The sequence below is a fragment of the Pseudophryne corroboree genome, chromosome 5, assembly GCF_028390025.1.
Source record: "Pseudophryne corroboree isolate aPseCor3 chromosome 5, aPseCor3.hap2, whole genome shotgun sequence".
NCBI lineage: Eukaryota > Metazoa > Chordata > Amphibia > Anura > Myobatrachidae > Pseudophryne > Pseudophryne corroboree.
The window spans coordinates 427,417,346-427,441,994 of NC_086448.1; positions in this window are offsets into that span (position 1 = coordinate 427,417,346).

The window sequence follows — 24,649 nt, forward strand, 5'->3', positions numbered from 1 at the left end:
GCTGCTGGCACTGTACTCACCACTCTTCTTTCTTCTGACTCTGTTAGGGGATGGTGGCCATACTGCAGGAGTGAGCGGTCATCTCATAGGCTTGCGATCAACACCCTCAGGAGCTCAGTGTCCTGTCAGCAGAGATAGAGAACCATTAACTTCAAGAGTTGGTTCCTACTCCCCCCTAAGTCCCACGAAGCAGGAAGGCTGTTGCCAGCAGCCTTCCTGTATCTAACAACTCTTAGAAAACAACAAAACTAGAAAAACTCCTAGGAGCTCATCTAGCTGTGACCGGCTCCTCTGGGCACATTTTCTGAACTGAGGCAAAGAGGGAGGGCCCAACCCACACTATTAATCTCTTAAAGTTCCAGTGGCTCCCAAAGGACCCATCTATACCCCATGGTACTAAATGGAACCCCAGCATACTCTAGGATGTAAGAGAAACAGGGGTGCTGCTGTTAAACAATAATATTATACTAGCCCTGTATGCTCTAAAAATTAATGGGTGCAGTTGTGCAGTTGTTCAAATAAAAGCACACTGCTCCTGTATGCTGTAAAAACATTTTGGTGGTGCTGCTGTTAAAATAACTTTACACTGGCCCTGTATGCTGTAAAAATTCAGGGGTGCAATTGATCAAATAAAAGCACACTGCTCCTGAATGCTGTAAAAATATAGGGGTGCTGCTGTTAAAAAATAATATTACACTGGCACTGTATGCTGTTAAAATTCAGGGGTGCAGTTGTTCAAATAAAAGCACACTGTTCCTGTCTGCTGTAAAAATTCAGGGGTGCTGTTTTTCAAATAAAAGCACACTGGTCCTGTATGCTGTAAGAATACAGGGGTGCTGCTAAAATAAAAAGGGGCACTGTTCTGTGTGCTGTAATAATAAAGGGGTGCTGTCCTGTGAAATGGAGAAAAACAATTTGGAGGAAAAAATAATGGAAGATCAGGAACAACTTCTAGTTCCTAGTACTAGTGCTGAAGCTGCTGCTTCCACCAGTCATGACACTGACGATGCAATTTCCTCAATTTTGTCTGCTAAGGCTGATGCCCAATGTCATAGAGGGCATGTAAAATCCAAGAAGCAAAAATTAATAATCAGTAAAAAAAATAAAAAATATCTGACGAGAAACGTAAAATTGGCAACATGCCATTCACGGCACAAAGTTGCAAGGAAAGTCTAAGCACTTGGCCTTATGTTCATGACTTGTGGCTCAGCTTCTCATGAGGATGGAAGCCCTACTCCCTCTAGAAAAAATAAATAAATCAGCTTTCAGTTAAAGCACAGTAAAAAAAAAAAAGTGCATTGAGAGATATCACAAATCCCCAAGAAGAGTTCAAGTGTGTCTGCGGTTGAGATGTCTAGGCCTGACCTACCCAAGACTGTATGGAAAGAGGAGGCTCCTACCACCATTTGCATGCCCTCTGCAAGTGCTGGGAAGAACACCGTTGCTGATATTGGGATTGAGGAGGTCCCTGTAGACGTACACCAGGATGAGGAGGATTTTGGTGTAGCTGGTGCTGAGGAGGAAGTTGACAATAAGGATTCTGATGGTGATGTGTTTGTTTGAATAAATCACCAGTGGAGACAGTTGTTGTCCGTGTGGTGAGAAAGCCCATTGTCATGCCTGGGCAAAATACCAAAAAAGCCACCTCTTTGGCGTCTAATTATTTCTTCACAAATCCGGACTACAGGTGTCAAGCCGTGTGTTGCCTTTGTCAATCCGTAATAAGTAGGGGTAAAGATGTTAACCACCTAGGAACAGCCTCCCTTATACGTTACCTGTAGCGCATTCATCAGAAATTATTGTCAAGTTCAGAAAACTTGGGGTAAGAGTGTAAGCAGTCCACTGACACCTAAATCTCTTCTTCTTGTACCCAAGCTCCTGCAAGCCACAACACCAACTCACTCAATGGCAATTTCCTCCTCAGTCAAGAATGGAAGTAGTGCTACAGGCCTTGTCACTGGCATGACTGACGAGTCCTCCAGAGGATCCTTGAGTGGTACACCTACTGCTGCTGCTGCCACTGCTGTTGTTGCTGCTTGGAGTTGATCGTCATCCCAGAGGGGAAGTTGGAAGACCACTTGTACTACTTCAACTAAGCAATTGACTGTCCAACAGTCCATTGCGAGGAAGGTGAAATATGACAGTAGTCACCCTTTTGCAAAGTGGATTACTAAGGCCATAGCATCTATGCTGGTGTTAGACGTGTGTCCGGTATCCGCCATTAGTGCAGTGCAATTTAGACAGTTGCTGGATGTACTGTGTCCCCGGTACCAAATCCTGTCTAGATTTTACTTCACTAGGAAAGCGATTTGTGTCCTCAGTGTCCTGAAAAATGCGGTTGTACCCACTGTTCACCTTACCACGGACATGTGGACAAGTGGAGCAGGGCAAACCAAGGACTACATGACTGTGACAGCCCACTTAGTAGATGTATTGCCTCCATCAGCAACAACAGCAGCAGCAGCTATGCTGTGTATTACCAGTTTCCATAAGAGGCACACCGCTGACAACCTCTTACGGAAACTGAGGTACATCATCACACAATGGCTTATCCCACTTTAACTCTTCTGGGGATTTGTATTAACGACAACAATTTTGTGCGTGCATTACATCTGGTCAAAGTCCAGCACGTCCCATGTTTTGCACATACAATTAATTTGGTGGTGCAGAATTGTTTGACGAATGACAGGGGCATGCAGGAGATGCTGTCAGTGGCCCGAAAAATTTTGGACCACTTTTGACATTCAGCGACTGCGTGCCGAAGTCTGGAGCACCAGCAAACACTCCTGAACCTGCCCTGCCATCACCTGAAGCAAGAGGTGGTAAAGAGGTAGCATTCAACACTCTATATGCTTCGGAGGATGGAGGAGCAGCAAAAGGCCATTCAAGCCTATACATCCACCTATGATATAGGCAAAGGAGGGGGAATGCACCTGACTCAAGCACAGTGGAGAATGATTTCCATGTTGTGCAAGGTTCTCCAACCCTTTTGATCTTGCCACACGTGAAGTCAGTTCAGACACTGCCAGCTTGAGTCAGGTCATTCCCCTCATCAGGCTTTTGCAGAAGAAGCTGGAGAAATTAAAGGAGGAGCTAAGATTGAGCGATTCCACTAAGTTTGTGGGACTTATGGATGGAACCCTTCATTTGCTTTGCCAGGATTCACGGGTGGTCAATCTGATGAATTCAAAGCCCGACATTTTGTCCACCGTGCTTGATCCTAGGTTTAAAGCCTACGTTGTATCTCTCTTTCCAGTAGACACAAGTCTGCAGAGGTTTAAAGACCTGCTGATGAGAAAATTGTCAACTCAAGCGGAACATGACCCGTCAACAGCTCCTCCTTCATTTTCTCCCGCAACTGGGGCTGCGAGGAAAAGGATACAATTTCCGAGCCCACACGCTGGCGGTGCTGCGGGGCAGTCAGGAGCAAGTGTTGACATCTGCTCTGGACTGAAGGAGCTGCCAACAATTACTGACATGTCTACTGTCACTGCATATGATGCTGTCACCATTGAAAGAATGGTGGAGGATTATATGGGTGACAGCATCCAAGTACACATGTCACACAGTCCGTATGTATACTGGCAGGAATAAGAGGCAATTTGGAGGCCTTTACACAAACTGGCTTTATTTTACACAATTTTCCTCCCTCCAGTGTGTACTCCAAAAGAGTGTTTAGTGCAGCTGGTAACCTTGTCAGCGATCAGCGTAGGAGGTTACTTCCACAAAATGTGGAGAAGATGATGTTCATCAAAATGAATTATAAATTCCTCCAGGAAGAAATTTACCAGCAATTGCTTCCAGAAAGTACACAAGGACCTGTGATGGTGGATTCCAGTGGGGACGAATTCAAACTCTGTGAGGAGGAGGATGTACACACTGAAAGGGGTAAGGAATTAGAGGATGAGGGTGACATCTTGCCTCAGTAGAGCCAGTTTGTGCAAGGAGAGATTAATTGCTTCTTTTTTGGTTGGGGGATTGCTTCTTTTTTTGCCGGGGCCCAAACAACCACTCATTTCAGCCACAGTCGTGTGGCAGACCCTGTCACTGAAATGATTGGTTTGTTAAAGTGTGCATGTCCTGTTTAAACAACATAAGGGTGGGTGGGAGGTCCCAAGAACAATTCCATCTTGCACCTCTTTTTTACTTCTTCTTTGCATTATGTGTTCTTTGGGCCTGGTTTTTAAAACTGCCATGCTGTCTGCCACTGCAGTGCCACTCCTAGATGGGCCCGGTGTTTGTGCCACCCACTTGCGTCACTTAGCTTAGTCATCCAGCTACCTCGGTGCATCCTTTTGGCCTAAAAACAATATTGTGAAGTGTGAGGTGTTCAGAATAGACAGGAAATTAATGTTATTGAGGTTAATAATACTGTAGGACATTATAATCTTATAATACTGTAGGATACATTAGCTCCACATTCTGTGATTTTAGCTGTTTTTATGTTTTGTTTTTAAATCATCCAGATCCAAAACAAAAAACCCGTAAGGGTTGTTTTGGCAAAATCAAACCAGATCCAAAACACGAGCGGGGATCCAGATCCAAAACACAAAACCCGAAAAGTGTCCGCCGCACATCTCTAATAATTAAATTATAGAGCTAGTTGAATAAAGGAGCTTTATTTGTTAAATGTATTACTGATTCAATGTTGGAGTGAGCTTAATGGACTGTGGCATAGAGATTTTATGCATTGCTCCATTTCCAGGAGTTAAACATTAATTCCTTTTCAAACAGAGTGGCAGATGTATTAAGCCTGGAGAAGGGATAAAGAAGTGATAAAGCAGTGATAAGTGCAAGGTGATAATCAGTAGCGGATCTTGCCACGGGCAAGCAGGACTTTTGCCCGGGGCGCCGCCTCCAGGAGGGCGCAGGATGCCATCCGGAGGGCGCCGCACCAGGGCAAGATCCGCTGCTGCTGTGACCCCCGCTGCCCGCTGCCCCCCGCTGCCGCTAGTTTCCCTTCATGGACAGGTCCTTTACTGTGCGGTGCGCGATGACATCATCGCGCACCGCACAGCAAAGGTCCTCTCCACGAAGGGAACTAGACGCTATGCGTCTAGATCCCTTCGTGGAGAGGACCTTTGCTGTGCATTGCGCGATGACGTCATCGCGCACCGCACATCATTTCAGTCTGTACAGGGGGCGTAAATGACCACGCCCCCTGTACGAAGCCACGTCCCCTATTGCCGCCCGGGGCGGACAAAGCCCCAGAACCGGCCCTGGTGATAATGCACCAGCCAGTCAGCTCCTGTCATTTTTCAAATCCGTAATGATTGGCTGGTGCATTTTTCACCTTGCACTTATCTCTGCTTTATCACTTCTTTATCCCTTTTTCAGGGATAATACATCTGTCACAGAGTGTAAAACCAAGATGCAAGATAGCTTAAGATAAGAACCCTTGCAAGTCTATATACCATTCCCCTCTACATCAGGACCTTGGCCCTCATTCCGGGTTGATCGCACCAAGCAACTTTTTGCTGCTGGTGCGATCAACTTATCTCCGCCTATGGGGGAGTATAATTTAGCATAGCAGGGCTGCAATAGCTTGTGAAGCCCTACTATGCTAAAACGTTTCACAGAAAACAAGACCAGCCCTGGACATACTTACCCTGTGCAACGGGTCCAGCTATGATGGTCACGGCTTTGACGTCAGACATCCGCACTCTGTTCACCTGGACACGCCTGCGTTTTACTTACCACTCCCCGAAAACAGCTTCAAACGGTCAGTTGACGCCCCGGAACGCCTTCCTGCTGTCAATCTTCTTGCAGTCGCCTCTGTGACCGCTTTCTTTGCTGTCAGCATCGTTGCCCGGCGACGCGCGTGCGAATGCGCATTCCAGACCCGATCGCATCGCTGTGAAGAAGTGCTGCGTGCGATCGGGTCGGAATGAGGGCCCTAGTTGCCAGGGTCTTGTGTAGTTTGACAATAGTCATTTAGGTTGTGTTTTCCCATTGTATACAATGTGCACTTTCCAAACCTCATTTTGCCTCTTCAGGTGTAAAGGGCACATATGAATTATATTGCTCATTGGCAGTACAGCAAAGTCTTAATCACGCTACATGTGTTTCTAGAAAATAATTTTTATATTTACTTGATTATTGTTAAAGTAGTATTCACTAAGAAACCAAAGCCAAAAAAAACTGGTTTGCTTAGGCTATGCAAGTGTCAAGAAACTTTCAGTCTTTAAGAAATATTCAATTGTCTTTGATAATTTTTATAATTGTCTTCTGTAAAATAATGGTACTACAAATGTTATAGATACTGTACAGTAAATCTTTAACTTGCATCTTTGTGACAGTTATGCTTATTGTGTAACTTGTCAGTTGAGCCTTCAGGATATTAATTGCTGGAAACTATTAAATGTGAAATCTAAATTTACCATACAGCTTTTTTGTTCTATATAATTTCTGAGTGCAATTGCCTGAGGCTTCCTTCAACTCCCAATGTTTTGTTCCAACCTGCGTTTTTATTGCCACTAACCACAACAAGATGATATATGTCAAATGAAGGACATTAATAGATGAGGTTTGTACCCAAGAGTAATTTTCTCGAGCAACTACAGAATTTGTTAAATCTTTTAAGTAACTTCTCAGACACCTGAATTGAGACTTGTTTACAGTTTAAAAAAATATTTTCTAAAAATAACTACATTATTGTGGGTAGTTATAATGTAGAGGAAATTATAACCTTCATAAATATACAAATACAATGTGATATCTTACTAGGTGGAATTATATAAATATATGCTAATTAAATTATAGGGTATATTTACGAAACAGCAATTTAGCCTGTAGAATTTAAAACTTTGATACTATTATATGCAAATTATGCCTGGCGTTATGCCTGAAAATTGAATAGAAATGCAATTTTAAATTCTGCCATTAACACCGTGACTTTTTTTAATCTGCAATTTAGTAAATGTACCCCACATGGCTCAATTATAGATATTTTAGCTCTGATACATATTAATATTTAATGTTTTTTCACTTTATCATGTACTTCTGCCACTGTAGCTTCCAGCTGTTATAGAGCTACTTGTCCAAGCATGCTTAATGCATGGAGTTACGGAGAATTCTGCAGATGGCATTCAGAATCATGACAAAGATTAATAATTTAAGACCATCCACAACAAATAGCACCAGAGGAGATTGAATAGTGATCCAGCAATAAGCCGGAGATAAAATTCTAGCCTACCCTCATATGACATCAGAGGTGTAAGGTAGGGACACAGTAGTTGTCTGGGGGCTTTAAATTGGAGCATTCCCTACATCTCCCAGTGGGGGAGCATTTTAGGCAACAAGAATGAGGTTAACTGCCTTCCTTAGTAATAATGTATGTTCCTTACTGTCCACATCTGTGAGGTTTCTGGTTATATAGAGAAAACTTGGGGGTTTGAAGAAGTTTCTCCTCATAGGTTGAATTGAACTTGTTTATGTTTATTGATAGTGGCCTAAACAGGTAGAGATCTGAGTGGGCATACTAATTACCCATAGGGACTGGCGAATAGGTTGTTGACAGGGGGCTGCGGAGAGTGCCCACTGCAGACTTAGCATAGATAGAGAGTCTCTGAGGATACTGATTAGAGATGATAGGGTCCTGTTCTCAGAGAACCAGACCCACCCGAACATTGCGACTCAGGACGGGATCCAAGTCCGGCTTGGGTTTTCCTGTCTGACTCCAAATCTAAAATAAGGCAAAACGTCAGTCTCCTGCTGTTGGTTTCTCGTGGGTTTTGGATACTATAAAAGCATGTATGGGGCAGATGGGTCCATTCAGTGCTGTGTTCGTCCAGGGGTGGGGCTGCTGTGCATGACAAGAGGTGCTTTGTGACAAAGGGCTGCTGTTGGGCTACTGTCTCCTCCAGGGGTGCACCTTTCATCTAGGGGTGCTCTGCCTATCCAGGGGCTGCTGCGATCAGTGACAAGGGGTGCTCTGTCCGTACGTCCATCCAGGAGCTCTGCCCCAATGTTATAAAAATTTTAAGTAATATTAATAATATATACAGTGCATCCGGAAAGTATTCTCAGCGCTTCACTTTTTTCCACATTTTGTTATGTTACAGCCTTATTCCAAAATAGAATAATTTAATTTTTTCCCTCTAACTTCTACACACAATACCTCATAATGACAATGTGAAAGTTTTTGAGATTTTTGCAAATTTATTTATAATAAAAATCTCAGAAATCACATGCACATAAGTATTTACTGCCTTTGCCATAAAGCTTAAAATTGAGCTCGAGTGCATCCTATTTCCACTGATCATCCTTGAGATGTTCCTACAGCTTAACTGGAGTCCACCTGTGGTAAATTCAGTTGACTGAACATGATTTGGAAAGGCACACACCTGTCTATATAATGTCCCACACTTGACAGTGCATGCCTGAGCACAAACCAAGCATGAAGTCAAAGGAATTGTCTGTATACCTATGAGACAGGATTGTCTCGATACACAAATCTGGGGAAGGGTACAGAAAAATACCTGCTGCTTTGAAGGTCCAAATGAGCACAGTGGCCTCCATCATCCATAAATAGAAGTTCAGAACCACCAGGACTCTTCCTAGAGCTGACCAGCCATCTAAACTGAGCAATCAGGGGGGAAGGGCCCTAGTCAGTGAGGTGACCAAGAACCAGATGGTCACTCAGTCAGAGCTACAGCATTTCTCTGTGGAGAGAGGAGAACCTACCAGAAGGACAAACATCTCTGCAGCAATCCAGCAATCAGGCCTGTATGGTAGAGTGGCCAGACCAGGGCCGTTTCTAGACAATTTGGCTCCCAGTGCGAGATTTCAAAATGCGCCCCCCCCCCCCCTATTGCTCTAAAAAAAAAAAAAAAAAAAGTGTGCCCCCCCATATAGCCATAAAAAGAAAAAGTAGGCGCGCGCGCTCCCGACAAGGGTGTGTGGCCTGATTAAAATGGGCGTGGCCTCATCTGATATCATCACACCCACCACAGTACGGAAAAAATAAAAATGTCCCCTTTTTACACATTACAGCAGGCAAGTGTCCCCATATTACACAGCGCGGCAGGCAGGTGTCCCCATTTTACACAGCGCGGCAGGCAGGTGTCCCCATTTTACACAGCACGGAAGGCTGGTATCCCCATTTTACACAGTACGCAGGCAGGTATCCCCATTTTACAAAGTGCAGCAGGCAGGTATCCCCATTTTACACAGCGCGGCAGGCAGATATCCCCATTTTACACAGCACAGCAGGCAGATATCCCCATTTTACACAGCACGGCAGGCAGATATCCCCATTTTACACAGCACGGCAGGCAGATATCCCCATTTTACACAGTACGCAGGCAGGTGCCCCCATATTACACAGTACGCAGGCAGATGCCCCCATATTACACAGTACGCAGGCAGATGCCCCCATATTACACAGTACGCAGGCAGATGCCCACATATTACACAGTACGCAGGTAGGTGCCCCCATATTACACAGTACGCAGGCAGATGCCCCCATATTACACAGTACGCAGGCAGATGCCCCCATATTACACAGTACGCAGGCAGGTGCCCCCATATTACACAGTACGCAGGCAGGTGCCCCCATATTACACAGTGTGGCAGGCAGGTATCCCCATAGGCAGGTGCCCCCATATTACACAGTGTGGCAGGCAGGTATCCCCATAGGCAGGTGCCCCCATATTACACAGTGTGGCAGGCAGGTATCCCCATAGGCAGGTGCCCCCATTTTACACAGTGCGGCAGCGGCAGGCAGGTTTCAAGCTGAGGAGAAGGAAGGGGGAGAGAGAGAGAATACTTACGTCTTCCCGCTCTTCGGTCCCGCCGCCTCACGTCCCGCGCCGGCCGCCTCCTCCTTCTTGCTTCTCCTTCTCGCCTCTCCCGAGCGCTCCTGCTCGGGGGGCGGGGCTTTGCGGAATGACGCGTTTGCGTCGCGACGTCACGACGGAACGCGTCATTCCTCGAAACTCCGCCCCCCGAGCAGGAGCGCTCGGGAGAGGCAAGAAGGAGTAACTAAGTGCCGCGGCGGGCGCCCCGTGCAGTTGCACGGCTCGCCCGCCCCTAGAAACGGCACTGGGCCAGACGGAAGCAACTCCTTCGTAAAAAGCACATGGCAGCCCACCTGGAGTTTGCAAAAATGCACGTGAAGGTCTCTCAGACCATGAGAAATAAAATTCTCTGGTCTGATGAGACAAAGATTGAACTATTTGGCATGAATGCCAGGCATCACGTTTGGACGAAACCAGGCACCGCTCATCACCAAGCCAAAACCATCCCTACAGCGAAGCATGGTGGTGGCAGAATCATGCTTAGGGGATGTTTTTCAGTGGCAGGAACTGGGGACTAGCCAGGATAGAGAGAAAGATTAATGCAGCAATGTACAGAGACATCCTGGATGAAAACCTGCTCCAAAGCGCTCTTGACCTCAGACTGAGGTGACAGTTCATCTTTCAGCAGGACAATGACCCTAAGCACACAGCCAAGATATCAAAGGAGTGGCTTCAGGACTACTCTGTGAATGTCCTTGAGTGGCCAAGCCAGAGACCAGACTTGAATCCGATTGAACATCCCTGTAGAGATCTGAAAATGGCTGTGCACCCATGTTTCCCATCCAATCTGATGGAGCTTGAGAGGTGCTACAAAGAGGAATGGGCGAAACTGCCCAAAGATAGGTGTGTCAAGCTTGTGGCATCATATTAAATAAATACTTGAGGCTGTAATTGCTGCCAAAGGTGCTTCAACAAAGTATTGAGTAAAGGCTGTGAATACTTATGTACATGTGATTTATTTGTTTTTTAAATTTTTTCACATTGTCATTATGGAGTATTGTGTGTAGAATGAATTTATTCTATTTTGGAATAAGGCTGTAACATAGCAAAATGTGGAAAAAGTGAAGCGCTGTGAATACTTTCTGGATGCACTGTATGTGTGTATATATATATAAAATAAAAAACAGCGGCAATCAGATGGTCTTTGTTAAGTACAAAATATATTGTCACATAGACAAGCAAAAGAACTCCAGTTCTTTTGCTTGTCTATGTGACAGTATATTTTTGTACTTAACAAAGACCACCTGAGTGCCACTGTTTTCTCTTCTTTATTCCTACCATCATGGAGGGCACTGGTGGCCATTGTCTTTGCAATGGAGTGCCGGACCGACCACCTATATATATATTAGAGATGAGCGGGTTCGGTTTCTCTGAATCCGAACCCGCCCGAACTTCATGTTTTTTTTCACGGGTCCGAGCGACTCGGATCTTCCCGCCTTGCTCGGTTAACCCGAGCGCGCCCGAACGTCATCATGACGCTGTCGGATTCTCGCGAGGCTCGGATTCTATCGCGAGACTCGGATTCTATATAAGGAGCCGCGCGTCGCCGCCATTTTCACACGTGCATTGAGATTGATAGGGAGAGGACGTGGCTGGCGTCCTCTCCATTTACAGTAGATTAGGGTTGAGAGAGAGAGAGAGAGATTGACCTGAGGCTGTGATACTGTAGAAGAGAGTGCAGAGTTTAGTGACTGACGACCACAGTGACCACCAGACAGTGCAGTTGTTTGTTTTATTTAATATATCCGTTCTCTGCCTGAAAAAAACGATACACACAGTGACTCAGTCACATACCATATCTGTGTGCACTGCTCAGCCCAGTGTGCTGCATCAATGTATATATATATCTGACTGTGCTCAGCTCACACAGCTTATAATTGTGGGGGAGACTGGGGAGCACTGCAGTGCCAGTTATAGGTTATAGCAGGAGCCAGGAGTACATAATATTATATTAAAATTAAACAGTGCACACTTTTGCTGCAGGAGTGCCACTGCCAGTGTGACTAGTGACCAGTGACCTGACCACCAGTATATATAATATTAGTAGTATACTATCTCTTTATCAACCAGTCTATATTAGCAGCAGACACAGTACAGTGCGGTAGTTCACGGCTGTGGCTACCTCTGTGTCGGCACTCGGCAGCCCGTCCATAATTGTATATACCACCTAACCGTGGTTTTTTTTTCTTTCTTTATACATACATACTAGTTACGAGTATACTATCTCTTTATCAACCAGTCTATATATTAGCAGCAGACACAGTACAGTGCGGTAGTTCACGGCTGTGGCTACCTCTGTGTCGGCACTCGGCAGCCCGTCCATAATTGTATATACCACCTAACCGTGGTTTTTTTTTCTTTCTTTATACATACATACTAGTTACGAGTATACTATCTCTTTATCAACCAGTCTATATATTAGCAGCAGACACAGTACAGTGCGGTAGTTCACGGCTGTGGCTACCTCTGTGTCGGCACTCGGCAGCCCGTCCATAATTGTATATACCACCTAACCGTGTTTTTTCTTTTCTTTCTTTATACATACATACTAGTTACGAGTATACTATCTCTTTATCAACCAGTCTATATTAGCAGCAGACACAGTACAGTGCGGTAGTTCACGGCTGTGGCTACCTCTGTGTCGGCACTCGGCAGCCCGTCCATAATTGTATATACCACCTAACCGTGGTTTTTTTTTCTTTCTTTATACATACATACTAGTTACGAGTATACTATCTCTTTATCAACCAGTCTATATATTAGCAGCAGACACAGTACAGTGCGGTAGTTCACGGCTGTGGCTACCTCTGTGTCGGCACTCGGCAGCCCGTCCATAATTGTATATACCACCTAACCGTGTTTTTTTTTTCTTTCTTTATACATACATACTAGTTACGAGTATACTATCTCTTTATCAACCAGTCTATATATTAGCAGCAGACTCAGTACAGTGCGGTAGTTCACGGCTGTGGCTACCTCTGTGTCGGCACTCGGCAGCCCGTCCATAATTGTATATACCACCTAACCGTGGTTTTTTTTTCTTTCTTTATACATACATACTAGTTACGAGTATACTATCTCTTTATCAACCAGTCTATATTAGCAGCAGACACAGTACAGTGCGGTAGTTCACGGCTGTGGCTACCTCTGTGTCGGCACTCGGCAGCCCGTCCATAATTGTATATACCACCTAACCGTGGTTTTTTTTTCTTTCTTTATACATACATACTAGTTACGAGTATACTATCTCTTTATCAACCAGTCTATATATTAGCAGCAGACACAGTACAGTGCGGTAGTTCACGGCTGTGGCTACCTCTGTGTCGGCACTCGGCAGCCCGTCCATAATTGTATATACCACCTAACCGTGGTTTTTTTTTCTTTCTTTATACATACATACTAGTTACGAGTATACTATCTCTTTATCAACCAGTCTATATATTAGCAGCAGACACAGTACAGTGCGGTAGTTCACGGCTGTGGCTACCTCTGTGTCGGCACTCGGCAGCCCGTCCATAATTGTATATACCACCTAACCGTGGTTTTTTTTTCTTTCTTTATACATACATACTAGTTACGAGTATACTATCTCTTTATCAACCAGTCTATATATTAGCAGCAGACACAGTACAGTGCGGTAGTTCACGGCTGTGGCTACCTCTGTGTCGGCACTCGGCAGCCCGTCCATAATTGTATATACCACCTAACCGTGGTTTTTTTTTCTTTCTTTATACATACATACTAGTTACGAGTATACTATCTCTTTATCAACCAGTCTATATTAGCAGCAGACACAGTACAGTGCGGTAGTTCACGGCTGTGGCTACCTCTGTGTCGGCACTCGGCAGCCCGTCCATAATTGTATATACCACCTAACCGTGGTTTTTTTTTCTTTCTTTATACATACATACTAGTTACGAGTATACTATCTCTTTATCAACCAGTCTATATATTAGCAGCAGACACAGTACAGTGCGGTAGTTCACGGCTGTGGCTACCTCTGTGTCGGCACTCGGCAGCCCGTCCATAATTGTATATACCACCTAACCGTGGTTTTTTTTTCTTTCTTTATACATACATACTAGTTACGAGTATACTATCTCTTTATCAACCAGTCTATATATTAGCAGCAGACACAGTACAGTGCGGTAGTTCATGGCTGTGGCTACCTCTGTGTCGGCACTCGGCAGCCCGTCCATAATTGTATATACCACCTAACCGTGTTTTTTTTTTCTTTCTTTATACATACATACTAGTTACGAGTATACTATCTCTTTATCAACCAGTCTATATATTAGCAGCAGACACAGTACAGTGCGGTAGTTCACGGCTGTGGCTACCTCTGTGTCGGCACTCGGCAGCCCGTCCATAATTGTATATACCACCTAACCGTGGTTTTTTTTTCTTTCTTTATACATACATACTAGTTACGAGTATACTATCTCTTTATCAACCAGTCTATATATTAGCAGCAGACACAGTACAGTGCGGTAGTTCACGGCTGTGGCTACCTCTGTGTCGGCACTCGGCAGCCCGTCCATAATTGTATATACCACCTAACCGTGGGTTTTTTTTCTTTCTTTATACATACATACTAGTTACGAGTATACTATCTCTTTATCAACCAGTCTATATATTAGCAGCAGACACAGTACAGTGCGGTAGTTCACGGCTGTGGCTACCTCTGTGTCGGCACTCGGCAGCCCGTCCATAATTGTATATACCACCTAACCGTGTTTTTTTTTTCTTTCTTTATACATACATACTAGTTACGAGTATACTATCTCTTTATCAACCAGTCTATATATTAGCAGCAGACACAGTACAGTGCGGTAGTTCACGGCTGTGGCTACCTCTGTGTCGGCACTCGGCAGCCCGTCCATAATTGTATATACCACCTAACCGTGGTTTTTTTTTCTTTCTTTATACATACATACTAGTTACGAGTATACTATCTCTTTATCAACCAGTCTATATATTAGCAGCAGACACAGTACAGTGCGGTAGTTCACGGCTGTGGCTACCTCTGTGTCGGCACTCGGCAGGCAGTCCGTCCATAATTGTATACCACCTAACCGTGGTTTTTTTTTCTTTCTTCTTTATACATACATAGTTACATAGACATCTCTTTATCAACCAGTCTATATTAGCAGCAGACACAGTACAGTACGGTAGTTCACGGCTGTGGCTACCTCTGTGTCTGCACTCGGCAGGCAGTCCATAATTGTATACTAGTATCCATCTCCATTGTTTACCTGAGGTGCCTTTTAGTTGTGCCTATTAAAATATGGAGAACAAAAATGTTGAGGTTCCAAAATTAGGGAAAGATCAAGATCCACTTCCACCTCGTGCTGAAGCTGCAGCCACTAGTCATGGCCGAGACGATGAAATGCCAGCAACGTCGTCTGCCAAGGCCGATGCCCAATGTCATAGTACAGAGCATGTCAAATCCAAAACACCAAATATCAGAAAAAAAAGGACTCCAAAACCTAAAATAAAATTGTCGGAGGAGAAGTGTAAACTTGCCAATATGCCATTTACGACACGGAGTGGCAAGGAACGGCTGAGGCCCTGGCCTATGTTCATGGCTAGTGGTTCAGCTTCACATGAGGATGGAAGCACTCAGCCTCTCGCTAGAAAAATGAAAAGACTCAAGCTGGCAAAAGCAGCACAGCAAAGAACTGTGCATTCTTCGAAATCCCAAATCCACAAGGAGAGTCCAATTGTGTCGGTTGCGATGCCTGACCTTCCCAACACTGGACGTGAAGAGCATGCGCCTTCCACCATTTGCACGCCCCCTGCAAGTGCTGGAAGGAGCACCCGCAGTCCAGTTCCTGATAGTCAGATTGAAGATGTCAGTGTTGAAGTACACCAGGATGAGGAGGATATGGGTGTTGCTGGCGCTGGGGAGGAAATTGACCAGGAGGATTCTGATGGTGAGGTGGTTTGTTTAAGTCAGGCACCCGGGGAGACACCTGTTGTCCGTGGGAGGAATATGGCCGTTGACATGCCAGGTGAAAATACCAAAAAAATCAGCTCTTCGGTGTGGAGGTATTTCACCAGAAATGCGGACAACAGGTGTCAAGCCGTGTGTTCCCTTTGTCAAGCTGTAATAAGTAGGGGTAAGGACGTTAACCACCTCGGAACATCCTCCCTTATACGTCACCTGCAGCGCATTCATAATAAGTCAGTGACAAGTTCAAAAACTTTGGGTGACAGCGGAAGCAGTCCACTGACCAGTAAATCCCTTCCTCTTGTAACCAAGCTCACGCAAACCACCCCACCAACTCCCTCAGTGTCAATTTCCTCCTTCCCCAGGAATGCCAATAGTCCTGCAGGCCATGTCACTGGCAATTCTGACGAGTCCTCTCCTGCCTGGGATTCCTCCGATGCATCCTTGCGTGTAACGCCTACTGCTGCTGGCGCTGCTGTTGTTGCCGCTGGGAGTCGATGGTCATCCCAGAGGGGAAGTCGTAAGCCCACTTGTACTACTTCCAGTAAGCAATTGACTGTTCAACAGTCCTTTGCGAGGAAGATGAAATATCACAGCAGTCATCCTACTGCAAAGCGGATAACTGAGGCCTTGACAACTATGTTGGTGTTAGACGTGCGTCCGGTATCCGCCGTTAGTTCACAGGGAACTAGACAATTTATTGAGGCAGTGTGCCCCCGTTACCAAATACCATCTAGGTTCCACTTCTCTAGGCAGGCGATACCGAGAATGTACACGGACGTCAGAAAAAGACTCACCAGTGTCCTAAAAAATGCAGTTGTACCCAATGTCCACTTAACCACGGACATGTGGACAAGTGAAGCAGGGCAGGGTCAGGACTATATGACTGTGACAGCCCACTGGGTAGATGTATGGACTCCCGCCGCAAGAACAGCAGCGGCGGCACCAGTAGCAGCATCTCGCAAACGCCAACTCTTTCCTAGGCAGGCTAAGCTTTGTATCACCGCTTTCCAGAATACGCACACAGCTGAAAACCTCTTACGGCAACTGAGGAAGATCATCGCGGAATGGCTTACCCCAATTGGACTCTCCTGTGGATTTGTGGCATCGGACAATGCCAGCAATATTGTGTGTGCATTAAATATGGGCAAATTCCAGCACGTCCCATGTTTTGCACATACCTTGAATTTGGTGGTGCAGAATTTTTTAAAAAACGACAGGGGCGTGCAAGAGATGCTGTCGGTGGCCAGAAGAATTGCGGGACACTTTCAGCGTACAGGCACCACGTACAGAAGACTGGAGCACCACCAAAAACTACTGAACCTGCCCTGCCATCATCTGAAGCAAGAAGTGGTAACGAGGTGGAATTCAACCCTCTATATGCTTCAGAGGTTGGAGGAGCAGCAAAAGGCCATTCAAGCCTATACAATTGAGCACGATATAGTAGGTGGAATGCACCTGTCTCAAGCGCAGTGGAGAATGATTTCAACGTTGTGCAAGGTTCTGATGCCCTTTGAACTTGCCACACGTGAAGTCAGTTCAGACACTGCCAGCCTGAGTCAGGTCATTCCCCTCATCAGGCTTTTGCAGAAGAAGCTGGAGACATTGAAGGAGGAGCTAACACGGAGCGATTCCGCTAGGCATGTGGGACTTGTGGATGGAGCCCTTAATTCGCTTAACAAGGATTCACGGGTGGTCAATCTGTTGAAATCAGAGCACTACATTTTGGCCACCGTGCTCGATCCTAGATTTAAAGCCTACCTTGGATCTCTCTTTCCGGCAGACACAAGTCTGCTGGGGTTGAAAGACCTGCTGGTGACAAAATTGTCAAGTCAAGCGGAACGCGACCTGTCAACATCTCCTCCTTCACATTCTCCCGCAACTGGGGGTGCGAGGAAAAGGCTCAGAATTCCGAGCCCACCCGCTGGCGGTGATGCAGGGCAGTCTGGAGCGACTGCTGATGCTGACATCTGGTCCGGACTGAAGGACCTGACAACGATTACGGACATGTCGTCTACTGTCACTGCATATGATTCTCTCAACATTGATAGAATGGTGGAGGATTATATGAGTGACCGCATCCAAGTAGGCACGTCACACAGTCCGTACTTATACTGGCAGGAAAAAGAGGCAATTTGGAGGCCCTTGCACAAACTGGCTTTATTCTACCTAAGTTGCCCTCCCACAAGTGTGTACTCCGAAAGAGTGTTTAGTGCCGCCGCTCACCTTGTCAGCAATCGGCGTACGAGGTTACATCCAGAAAATGTGGAGAAGATGATGTTCATTAAAATGAATTATAATCAATTCCTCCGCGGAGACATTGACCAGCAGCAATTGCCTCCACAAAGTACACAGGGAGCTGAGATGGTGGATTCCAGTGGGGACGAATTGATAATCTGTGAGGAGGGGGATGTACACGGTGATATATCGGAGGGTGATGATGAGGTGGACATCTTGCCTCTGTAGAGCCAGTTTGTGCAAGGAGAGATTAATTGCTTCTTTTTTGGGGGGGGTCCAAACCAACCCGTCATATCAGTCACAGTCGTGTGGCAGACCCTGTCACTGAAATGATGGGTTGGTTAAAGTGTGCATGTCCTGTTTTGTTTATACAACATAAGGGTGGGTGGGAGGGCCCAAGGACAATTCCATCTTGCACCTCTTTTTTCTTTTCTTTTTCTTTGCATCATGTGCTGATTGGGGAGGGTTTTTTGGAAGGGACATCCTGCGTGACACTGCAGTGCCACTCCTAAATGGGCCCGGTGTTTGTGTCGGCCACTAGGGTCGCTAATCTTACTCACACAGTCAGCTACCTCATTGCGCCTCTTTTTTTCTTTGCGTCATGTGCTGTTTGGGGAGGGTTTTTTGGAAGGGACATCCTGCGTGACACTGCAGTGCCACTCCTAGATGGGCCCGGTGTTTGTGTCGGCCACTAGGGTCGCTAATCTTACTCACACAGCTACCTCATTGCGCCTCTTTTTTTCTTTGCGTCATGTGCTGTTTGGGGAGGGTTTTTTGGAAGGGCCATCCTGCGTGACACTGCAGTGCCACTCCTAGATGGGCCCGGTGTTTGTGTCGGCCACTAGGGTCGCTAATCTTACTCACACAGCTACCTCATTGCGCCTCTTTTTTTCTTTGCGTCATGTGCTGTTTGGGGAGGGTTTTTTGGAAGGGACATCCTGCGTGACACTGCAGTGCCACTCCTAGATGGGCCCGGTGTTTGTGTCGGCCACTAGGGTCGCTTATCTTACTCACACAGCGACCTCGGTGCAAATTTTAGGACTAAAAATAATATTGTGAGGTGTGAGGTATTCAGAATAGACTGAAAATGAGTGTAAATTATGGTTTTTGAGGTTAATAATACTTTGGGATCAAAATGACCCCCAAATTCTATGATTTAAGCTGTTTTTTAGTGTTTTTTGAAAAAAACACCCGAATCCAAAACACACCCGAATCCGACAAAAAAAATTCGGTGAGGTTTTGCCAAAACGCGTTCGAACCCAAAACACGGCCGCGGAACCGAACCCAAAACCAAAACACAAAACCCGAAAAATTTCAGGCGCTCATCTCTAATATATATATATATATATATATATATATATATATATATATTTAGTATTTTGTGCTGTACCCCAGTATACTCTACAGCCAGGGACTGCTGTGTTCAGTGACAAGGAGTGCTTTGTCCATCTAGGGGTACTCTGTCCATCCATCTAGTGTTAAAAAATGTTAAACTAGAAACACAAATCACTGTAGCTGAAGTGAACTGCAGCGCATTTCTCTTTGTGATTCATACATGTATTGTGTGACACTGTAGGTGGTAAATTTTATGTACAAATTCAGGTGTGTGCTGTACTCCACTTTGTGTTTGTTCATTCATATGAAGGACAATCATTTGAGAGGAGAGCAGGACCTCCTATGCCGATCACTGACAAGGTTCCCGGCTGCACTGAAAACTCTTTACAGAGTACACATTGGAGGGTGGGAACTTAAGTAAAACAAATCCAGTTTGTGCTAGGGCCTCCAAATTGCTTTTTTTTTTTTTTGCCAATATTGGAACAGACTGTCTGACATGCCTATTTGGATGCTATCACTAAAATAATCATCAACCATTTTTTGAATAGTGACAATATCATATGCAGTCATAGTAAATATGTCAGTAATTGTAGAAACCAGATGTCAAAAGTCTGATCTGCCACTGGGTCTCTTATGAAAATGTAGTTTTTTTCCCCTGGAAGCCGCAGTTGCCGAAGAAACTGAAGGAGGAGATGTTGCTGTGTCATGTTCCGCTTGAGCTGACAATTTTTTGATCAACAGCTCTTTGTATCTCTGCAGATTTGTGTACAACTTAATCCTAGGATAAAGTACTGACACCTAAATATAGTGATCTGATTTCAAGAGATTAATGACTCTTGGATCCTGCAAAGCGAATGGAGGGCTCATAGTGGGGTAAACCATCTTGCTATGACATCCCTGAATTTTTCACTGGTATGCTAACTAATCAATCCTTCTCTCTTTTTCAGCAACTAGGGCAATATGGATAGTGTAATGGTTAGCATTACTACCTCACAGCTCTGAGGTTATGATTTTGATCCCACCATGGCCCTAACTATGTGTTTGTATATTATTGCCTGGCTTGCATGGGTTTCCTCTGGGTGCTCCAGTTTGATTTCATCCCACAATCTAAAAACATATTGGTAGGTTGACTACTTATAACAAAGAAAACAAGTTTATAATATGTGCATTAGATGGGCCAAGTGGTTCTTAATGCCTGTCAAATTCCAAGCTAATCCTTTCTTTCATTTACAGCAATTCAGAAGAGAAAAGGCTATGAAATAATTTTTTTTATCATAATCATCGCCAATGCTCACCTTGATTAACATTTAAAAAAAAAAATGAACCTACAAATCAACCTTCCTCTAGTTCTTAATTAATGAAAACATTATTGGTTACTTTATGGGGTCATACAGTTTATTAAAATGTGATCCTGTCTGCCACTGCAGTGTCATTTTATTTCCTAGATGCGCCATGTTTGAAGTTGAACTGCCACTTTTGTGCTGTCCACTGTTGTCACTTAGCTTAGTCAGCCAGCTATAGCAGCTCAGTGCAACCTTCAGGCCTAAAGTGGATGAAAACAATATTTTGAATTGTGAGATGTTCAAAATTGACTGGAAATGAGTGGACATTTATGATATTGAGGTTAATACTGGAGGAACAAAAACAGGGCAAAATTGTTTGATTTTAGCTGTTGTTATGATTTTTTCAAAATAATACAGATCCAAAACGCGCAAGGGCGGTATTGGCAAAACCAAATACAGATCTAAAACAAGAAGGAGATACAGATCCAAAACCAAAACCCAACTTGTGATATGACAGCCAATAGCTGTAACACAGAAGACAGTGGAGATTCAGAGGATACTCTTGTATAAAGTGTTAAAACAACAACAACAACAACAACAACAACAACAACAACACATAGCAAACTGGAAACTTTGATGTGTGCCAAACTGTATAGATTGACACTGAGAGTACAGAGGAGTACACTGGTAACTGTGAGAAGCACCCAGTAATATTGACTAGCTTTGGTAGTATCATAGTAGCAAATTATAAAATGTGGGCACCTCCCTGCAGTAGTGGATGGTGCTAGGAGTATCACAGGAACACACTGGAAACTGTGCAGAATGCTCAATAGTAAAAACTGACACTGAATATTGCACAAACACTCTGGACATTGTGCCGAATGCTTAGTAGTAACACAGCAACAGGTGAAGCATACTGAACTGTGGAGCCAAACTCTGGAAAAACTGCACACAGGAAGCTAGCTGCTAATAGGTCAGAGGAGTCATGTGCAGTGAATCAGGTCAGAGATTGGTAGAGCAGCAGTCAGCTGATTGCAACCCATGTCCTGGCAGCAGAAGGTTCCACATGGACAAAACAATAGTCTTTGGCAGAAATACTGCATGGGACAAGGAGAGATGTAATGCCATATAGCAACAGCAGTTGTGTGAAACCTACTACTTCCAGGTGGATAAATGGAGCCCACGACATTTATTTAAAGGGCATTATTTTTCCCCAGTGCCACAGTGCATTCAAAGGAGGTTATATTGCTTTCATACATGCCAAAGTTGAATAAATTAATGGCTTGGAGGGCACAAAGCACCTTGCCCACCTGATCCAGTCCACCTCTAGTGTACTGCAGAAGCCTTCAATTTCCATTTTGCTTCATGCTCTATTTTGTAGAGACACCCTATTATATTCAGTTTGAAATAATTATATGAAACCATTTTAAAACTTGAAATAAAAAGCAACACTTGATAATAAATTATTGATATAAGAGGATACTTAGCTAGAACTAAAGTTAAATAAATACAAAATAATTTTTCATAAATAATTTTTATACTGCAGAAAGGTGGCCTAATACTGAGATGACATATCGTACCTGCTTTACTTTTACTGGTTCAGATTGTTTCATGTTTTACCGTAATAGCATACCTCAGGTTCTATGTTTAAAAGAAAGAATAATATTCTTTTGTCTGTAATGTCAGCTGCAATAGAAAACACAACTGACATGGTTACAGAGTCATCTTTCTTAAAATACCTTGTATTACAGTTTAATAAGTAAGGTTTGTAGGGGCATATTGCTGAGATAGCAGGGTCAGGGATGATTACAAAGGCTTTAGCAAGAGACAAGTTAGCCTCAGCCTCAAATACACTAACATTCAGCTTGCAGATGGCCTTCTGAAGCAGTTCTGCCCTCAGAACCTGAAGAAGATTGATTGTTCATGATCTCCATGTAAGATGTCAATGTTCATCTCAAGAAGCCTGTCATCAGCTTCAGTTCACAAATCTCACCTCTGGGCAACAGTATAGTGTAATTGACATTCAGTGAGCCTCAAGGGGGTCAAGAGATTAATGCGTCACAGGTATTTTACTTACTGCATTATATATAAAAAGGAGGAGAATAAATCTGAGGTCTTATATTTCAATAATAGGTTAAAGAAGCAAATGTACACACTGTACCTTACTATTACAGCAGCTTTAGAAAGGAAGTTGTGTACATCTATATAAAAAAAGATTTGATCCTTTTTATACTTCAGATGAATAGTTGAAAATATTCTAATAAATATTTCAAATGTAATGCTTTTTTTAAATTACTATAGTACATTTGTAATTGTGCAGTATGTCTTTTTCCAGACATTAAAGAATACAGTAGCACATCAATTCGGTTCCGGTATGAATGGTCGACCATGTTATGGTCGACAGTCATTAGGTCGACCACTATTGGTCGACATTGACATGGACGACACATGAAAATGGTCGACGCATGAAAGGTCAACACATGAAAAGGTCGACATGAGTTTTTTAACTTTTTTTGTGTTGTTTTTTGCGTAAAGTGACTGGGAACCTCAATTAGTGCACCGCGTCCCCTCGCATGGCTCGCTGCGCTCGCCATGCTTCGGGCATGGTGCCTTCGCTCCGCTACCGCTTCGCTCGGCACAGATTACCATTCCAATCGTAGTCCACGTGGATCGTAAAGTATGGAGAAGTTCACCAAAAGAAAAAAAAGTTAAAAAACTCATGTCGACCTTTTCATGTGTCGACCTTTTCACGTGTCGACCATTTTCATGCGTCGACTGTGTGTCCATGTCGACCATGTCAATGTCGACCAATAGTGGTCGACCTAATGACTGTCGACCATAACATGGTCGACCATGTGAATGGATACCCATCAATTCAACTCCCTCAGAAATGTGAACATAGTTCTCAGGTTGAAATTAATTTGTGATTTGCCTCCATTTTCCTGCAGACTAAAAATTATGATACTATGGTGGTCATTCCGAGTTGTTCGCTCGCTGCCGATTTTCGCAGTGCAGCGATCAAGTGAAAAAACGGCAAAAATGCGCATACGCATGGTACGCAGCGCGCATGCGCCTAAGTACTTTCACACAAAACTTTGTAGATTTACACAAGCTCAAGCGACGTTTTTTAAGCCCTCGAGTGATCGTAGTGTGATTGACAGGAAGTGGGTGTTTCTGGGCGGAAACTGGGCGTTTTCAGGGGGTGTGCTAAAAAACGCAGGCGTGCCAGGTAAAAATGCAGGAGTGGCTGGAGAAACGGGGGAGTGGCTGGCCGAACGCAGGGCGTGTTTGTGACGTCACACCAGGAACTAAACGGATTGAGGTGATCGCAATCTAGGAGTAGGTCTGGAGCTACTCAGAAACTGCAGATAATTATTTAGTAGCAGTTCTGCTAATCTTTCGTTCGCTATTTTGCTAAGCTAAGATACACTCCCAGAGGGCGGCGGCCTAGCGTTTGCAATGCTACTAAAAGCAGCTAGCGAGCGAACAACTCGGAATGAGGGCCTATGGCACAGTAAGACCAATCACAGGCTATCAAATATACAATAGATAACACAACAACAAATATATGCTTTTCCATGAATACTAGTTGCATTATCACCTGGGCTAGTGGAGTAGTCTCCAGTTGCTCTGCAGTCACAAACTTAACACAAACAGAAACATTCTGAAACTACCATAAACATATTTTCGGAGTATGTAACCATATTGATTTGATACTCATTCTTAGTAGACTGTATAGGAGCCATTATATCGTATTAATTGTTGCGCTGGGGGATATCCAATTAGCCCCAATAAGCTGTTGCGAGCAGCGGCTTATCAGAAATTCTGTTTCATCTTCCTCATGCAGGCGAAATCATATTCCCGAAAACAGCCCTGTTTTTGGACGAAAACGGGGCTGTTTCTAGCTAAATCATACAGGTTTCACTGAACCTGTGTGTTTTCGTGAGAAAATTAATTTTTTTTACAGGTGGCAAAATTGGATAGCCTGTAAAAAAAATAAAAAGGTAAGACATTAGGAAAAATCTTGAAAAACATCTGTT